The sequence below is a fragment of the Solanum pennellii genome, chromosome 9 (assembly GCF_001406875.1).
Source record: "Solanum pennellii chromosome 9, SPENNV200".
NCBI classification, from domain to species: domain Eukaryota; kingdom Viridiplantae; phylum Streptophyta; class Magnoliopsida; order Solanales; family Solanaceae; genus Solanum; species Solanum pennellii.
Genome location: NC_028645.1, coordinates 49,641,213 through 49,648,883, shown reverse-complemented (window position 1 = coordinate 49,648,883; position 7,671 = coordinate 49,641,213).

The following is a 7,671-nucleotide window of genomic DNA, read 5'->3' as shown; positions in this document are numbered from 1 at the left end:
TATATATATATATATATATATTCTACATATTTAATTAACATATATTATTTAGAACATAAATTTATACGTAATTCATATATTTGGTATATTAAAAATATAAAAACAATATATAGAGGGAGAATGTTTTTTCTTTACTTTTTATTCAAAATGAGGTAAAATTATACTTTTTGTTTATTTATTTGTTAATAATATATATAATTTACAAAAATAATATTCAGTAGTTAATAATTCATGTGTTATAATATCTATATAACTAAATAATACCTACATAATTGAACTCTTCATAACTAATACCTGCATAACTAAACCCTATATAACTAAACCCTACATAACTAATACTTGCATAACTAATACCTGCATAACTAAACCCTGCATAACTAATACTTGCATAACTAAACCCTGTATAACTAATACCTGCATAACTCTAACCAGTAACCAAACGCCCCCTTATTGTCCCTCAAACACCCTAAATTGCTAAGGCACCTTCCCGAGCACTTTGACGGGGCGTGGTCAAGCCAACAGCTCGTGAAGTGCCTCATGAGCCTTGGAGAAGCGACTTGGTCTCTTTTCTTGGCTTCCCAAGTACCTAAGTCATCTTTACAGACTCCTTCATGGACCGTGGTATACACCACTGTTCGTGAACCACTTGGGCAGTAGCTACCAAGGTTGGGCAACTTTGGCCCTTTGCATAGGCTTGCCCTTTTGCCTTGGTGGTTGCCTTTACTATGCACCACCAACCTCTTAAAGTTCATCTAGGCTACTAGGTCTATTACATACATTTATATTCAACCATTAAACTCCTTACTATAAACATACAAAGTCTCATCTACAACTTTATTTACCAACCAACACACCTTAGAACCCTAGCTTGTGGCCCTGGTTTAGTCTATTAGTTTCCAGGCTGTTAAACAAACGCTGGCCAATGCTCCCAAGGGTTGCCCACCATTCAACCTGACCTTCATGCCTCGTGCAGTTCACCACCCACTTGGTTCCACTCGTGATGGTGAGTCAGTCCTCTCTAAGGCTGCCCAACATTGGGTTACCTCAACCAGTCACTTCACGACCAGTGGTGAAGACCACGACTTGTGGGAAGTATATTGATGAAGACTTCACCACTTGAGAGGCAAAGGCATGATGGCAAGACATTTCCTCAAGGATTACGAGAGGTACCACGACTCATGGCAAGCACCACGGCTCATGGAGCCCCTCATGAAGATACCTTTGGTTTGTGGGCTAAAGGATCTTGTTGCCAAGCTACTACCTCTATTCAATGTTTTAATGATGCTTTGAGAGTAAAGTGGTAAGAATATTGTTATTATTCTTGTGTTGTTGAAAGGACATTCTCATAATACATAGCATAATGTGAAAGAGTTCTCACATAATGAATATTAATAGGTTGTGAAGGCTTTCTAATCTAATTGGATCAAAGGCTAAAGAGATTTCATAACTAGAACATAGATGGTGATAGTTGCTCATGCATGGTATAAAGTGTTTAATTGATGATCTACCTTGAATCGGCAAGCCAAGGTCACCCTTTAATGAGTAATTCTAACGAGTTAAGTTAATGATATACCTTGAATCGGTTGTCCAAGGGTATCCTTTCATGAGTAACTTAAAAGAGCTATTTTAATGACCTAACTTGAATAAGTAGGCCAATTGCATCCTTTCATGAATAATTAAATACATATCCTAATGATCTTACTTGAATCAGTAGGACAAGGGAACCTTTTCATAAGTAATGAAATTAATAAAGAATTAACTACTCCGTGGGAATTTAATGCTTAACATCGAGTGGATATTGTGTGAGATGGAAGCTCTCCCTCATTAAGGTCAGATTTTTAGAAGAATTATCTTGAGATGGAAGCTTTCCCGTAGACTGACCGAGTTTCAAGAAGCAATCTCCTTATCCCATAAATTACGGTCCCTCATAGGATATTTAGCTAGTGGATCCACCTAAGCTAAAATTACCAGTTCATACCTTAGGCAACTAGACCAACCTTTTTTCGGTGTGGGAATCACCGGATTCCATGTGAAAGATCACATGGTCTCATGTAGGTTGAGGCTTATTTTCCACAATAATAAGAAATTTATTAATGAACCAAGGCATGCTTCAAGAAGTATCTCGTAAGTGTTCAAAGACTTTAAAGATGATGCTAGCTTGCATTGAAGATGATGTTCTGACTTCTGTTCTCCAACTATCTCTATGATGATTTTTAAACTTTGTAACTTGCATGCTTTCTAATGAAATATACCTTTTTGAAAGTTTCAAATAATTTTTTTCATGGCTTTCATACCTGGTGCATTTTTGTACTAACACCTACTTTGCCTACATTTTCCCCAAGTTTAGGGTTTGGAACTAGAGGTGATCAAAATTTTGGCTGGGCATGGATTTGAGTGTTTTCGAGCTTGGTGAGTCTTCATGGTTCGAGAAAGAATTTTGATATGTCTATTTCTTTCATATACTTTCCCTTTTTGGACATGTTGTATGGGTTTGACATGATTTCATTCAATATCGTAAATGGCTATGATGAGACAAAGTGTCTAGGTTTCCGCTTTTTTTTTTAATGAAAAAATATTTTAAACTTGAAATATTGTTTTACTCTAAATTGGTATATTTCTTATGTTATGAGGATTAAGTGGCTTGTATGGAGTCCTTTGGGGTCCTATACTTCATTAATAGCTAGGGGTACCCCTAGGTCTTGACACATGCAATCTGCACAACATTAGGCTAATCAGACTTCACTTGCATCAAATTCAACCAAGTCCCAACACATATGAGAACTCAATTTAACAATTAACCAACACATTTAATTTAAGCTATATTAGGCACAAATTAGAAAAACGAACTCATGGGTACAATTCAGTACTAACAGTGCAGAACTACCCAAAAAATCAATCAACAACACATTTCAAATGACTTTCTGTAGATATATAAAAGCACAATTTTACACTCAAACAATAAGATATGAATTAAACACCAACCTCAAGAAGAATAAAGCACAAGAAAATGATGGAAACTAGGGCTTAGGTCAAAAAATCATGCAAGACAAGACACTCCTTGTACTTGAAAAGCATCAAAAGAGGCACTATAACACAACAATGCAATACTGGAAACTTAGGGAAGAAAGGTGCCTCAAAGATAACAAGATGTTTCTTTTTTAAAATGATAAGACCCTTGGAATTTTTATATACCAGGTGCAATCGTCAGTCTTTAATAATGTTGCCTAGTCAATTTGGTGCATTATTGAATGGAGATAAAGCTCACAAAAAGTCCTTAAAGGATACAAAATTTTGACTTATTCAGCAAACTCGATGGAGTGTGCATACTGTGCTTCGGTGGACCCCTTTTGTAGTTCACATCACCTAAGTTGATGGTTTACTTATTCACTTTTCTCTATCTCAAAAATTGGACAAGAATGAGTCAGCATAATGCCTTCGACGAATCACTAATGGGATTTTGGAATCAATTACTTTACTTTGCAACACTTTAATTTCCTTTATACCTGCACTAACAACACACATTATTGAAACAAATAAAAAAAAGTAAAAACATGGGTTTCCTCCCAAGAAGGTCTTTATTTAACGTTGTGCCATGACATAATCCTCAATTTATTAATATTAATTTTTAGGATTTGCGATGGTGTCACTGGGAAATGTTCCATTTTACATCAGATGGAGATGTATGGAGATCTGGAACATTCGTTTTTCTAGTTATTTGATAGACACTGAATGATAGGTCACTGTTTGAGATAAGGTGGTGAAGTAATTTTCAATTCTTTTAGCACCTTGTCAGACCCTTCAACCTTGTTGAAGATCCCTGTGAGCATTTCCTTAGTTAAGTTTCCTTCTAGTCCAGTAAGGTCCTTTGGTCGTGGACGATTATGGGGATAAACATACCTATCCTTTACATTCTCCATATCTCTCCACTTTCCACCTCTCTAATCATTGCAACCACTATATATTTCTTGTTCCAACCTTGATTCCCACTTTGTCTTTTGTAATTTTGAGAAGAATCCATCATTTGGTTTTCCAAAGATTGAACTTCATCATTGTATAATGCCTCAACTTTGTAATCCTCAGGGCACGTCCACTACTTATTCTAACCATGTTTAATGATTTAAACCGACCTCTCATGACATGTCTAGATGACAAATTTTGTTAAGTCGTCATTTTTGTGATATTATTATCTTGCACATCACCCTTCTCAATTTGTTCTTTGCTCATTCTAAATTATAGCATAGACACTTGATCTTCTCTTATATACCATGCTTGATATACCTTGGTCATGTAATCTGGAAACAACATTGTTACTTCATAAGCTTGTCGCATTAATCCACCTTAGGTAAGTTGATCAGTCAACCTTTATTGACTGAATCAAGGATACAATAGAAGTATTGCAACAATAAATGATATGGAACACCATGGGTTTGACATTGCAAGAGTAATCTCCGAAACCACAAAATTTAGAGGTTCACCTCCAATTCGTTTGAGTATTTAGACTTCGTTCCGAAGTTTAACTATATCTGAGGAGGGAAATAACCTCTCTTAGAGTGTTTCATTTTAATTTTCCCAAGAAGTGATATAATCATTTGGCTATTCCACCAACCATCTAATATCATGTTAATGTAGAATTAAGTTTGAATTTTTGATCCACTTGAAAGGTGGAGGTGTTTACTTGTATGTACACTGTCATCATGGCCTTCAAGCCGTTATATGAGAAATAGAAGTATTGTCATGATGTTGTGTATTTGATTATGATGTGAAGGCTATACTTGTGGTTTCAATGGTAGAATGATGATTTTCTATAGAATGTTAATGTATTGTGATGGAAAGTACATTCTCTCTTAATTCTCATGAGTGTCGATAATGAAATATGAATGGTTTCTATAATGTAATGTTGTATCTTAGCTTGGTAGACTATCACGACTCGAGAGCACCCCAATCGTAACACGGCGTACTCGACCTCGAAGAGGTCTTATACAAGCCCTTAACATTCATAACACTCGATACGGAAAATAGTAAGGAATGAGAAACTTCATTCAAACAAAACTATTTAAAAACTCAATATAACATATTTCAAAAGACACAGTGGAAGACTAAGTCTCACATGACCATCCTTAGACAAAAATAACAAGATACGGTTATGACCCTCTATACAATCAAAAAAACTAAAGTCTATTACAAGAGTCTCAACAGAAAACTGGTAACATTGAATCCTTGTCCTTGACATATGAGGACATACCAAAAGGTCTTGAGAGAAACTCTAATCCCAAGCTTCACTATAGAAAGAACTTCACTTTCCAACACCTACACTTGTAGTAAAACATAGAAGAAGAATGGAGTTAGCACAATTAAGCACTAAGTATGATGAACATGCAAAAACATGCAAAAAGGTACATTTATTTGAGATATATGCTTTTATGCCATTTTATACAACTTCATAAACACAAGTATAAGAGGCATGTTGTCACAACCCGATAGCACCCCCTAGTAGTAACCGACTTATTCGACATCTCAAAGGTCTCATACAAGCTACATGGATTACATACGATACTTAAAAATAGATAAGAATTTAAAACTTTCTTCACACATGAATAATACTTTCATTAATAAGCAAATGGAATACTTCAAAACATCTAAATTTACAATATGTATCATAAAACCATCTAAAAACTTTTAAAGTAAAATATTTGGGACTAAGCCCATATATAACATAAAATAAAGACTAAAAGACAATAAAAGAACATGTGAGGTCTTGTCCTCGAATCTATATGGAATTAAAAAACTTCATCTTTAATCCTGAGAAACCTATCCATCATCCATAGCATCCCAAACCTCCAATACCTACACTTTAGTCAAAAGGGGAAAAGAAGGGGTTAGCACATTTAAGCACTAAGTACGAAAGCCATGCAAAAATATGCGAAAAGTGATATTTAGTGTAGAAGCATGTTTTTCATTCTATTTTGGTAATATATCATGAAGACAAGTACAAGAACCATATTTCAAGTCATTATCCGCATATAAGATAAGACCACACCAAAAAACATGACCATACTCAATGAGTAACCCTTTCATCATATTTGTCACGACCCGAGAGCACCCCCAATTCTCGCTACACGGCGTACTCAACCTCTTGGAGGTCTTATACAAGCCCTTAGCATTCATTCATCGCATTGTCATAAAATAGTGCGGAAATTTAAAACTATTTAATGAAAATCGTAAGGCTTAAGAGCAAACACTTTTTCAAAGGAAGTCTATAGAAGCAAGTAGGAATATAGTCTCGCATAAGCCATCATAGACTTAAACATTAAGAATATCAAATTAGGGACATAGAACTTACATAAAAATGAAACTATGTCTAATACAATGTCTTAAATGAAAGAAAACTAGAAAGAACATCCATGTTCTCGGACATATGAGGACATACCATGTCTTGAGAGAATTCTACTTCCCAAGCTTCAAATCTATGAATCCTCACTTGCCACCACCTACACTTGTAGAATTAGAAAAACATATGGGATTAGTATAATTAATCACTAAGTATGATGACCATGCATGAAATCATGTAAAAAGGGACATTTTAGTTGAAATATGCTTTTCATGCTATTTTGATAAAAACTTCATAGAGCAAATGCAAAAGATATAGTGTAAGTCCATCATCAACCACATAAGATAATACTCACATAATCTTCAAGATAAGACCATAATCATTAAGTAACCCATTTGACCATCTATACAATATATCTAATGTTATCCTAAGATCCACTGAAGTAATACATGAAGAGACCGCCCATACAACCTCTTTAATACACACCTAAGTGTTCCTTTTAAGGCTACCAAAAGTTAAGGATATTTTCATTCCAACACAACCACAAAAGTCAACATTCATTACTAAAGATCCTACAGGATATATTTATATATTTAAGTGACTTCACATAATGGTCTTGAAGACCTAGGGAACTCACCTTAGCATCTTCAAAACCTACTCGTACCATGTGTTGATAACATCCCATTCCACGACGTAGACGTTTTAGAACCTATTCAATAACTAGAGTGCACATCCCACATGATGAGAATAGGAATTAACTGACATAGGCTACACTAGCTAGGTATGGAATCCGGTGTCATAAAACCCCACACTGCGAAAGGTGTTCTACTTGCAAAAGGTAGAACTAAGGACACATCCCATGTATGCACATGGTTTTGGGGATATTAAAAGGCTTCTTTGTACTCTAGTCTCATATTTCAAGTAGAGCTACTACCTTAAGCGTATCCACTCAGTGCTTTTACTTGGTTCTGATAGAGTAAGTTCATTCATGGAACAGTATTTCAGAAGGTACCATATCTAATACCACCAACTCATAATACCACTACCAAGAAGGGATCCACAAGGGTCTACCGATCAAGGTTCATTAGAATAGCTTATTCATGAAACGCGTACCATGCTAGGTCTATCTGATTCACTTCATCATAAACCTTCTTTTAATATTCAAGGTTTCACATTCACTTAGGGTTCTAGACTAATCAAGAAGGCGCACCATTCTTAGATCTACCGGTTCAAGACATACTTAATAACACCTCATTTATCATTCATGTATCAAGTTAATAAAACCAAGTCTACCTAAACAATACACCATATCAAAATATAAGATTCTTCATAGTCAATCATTC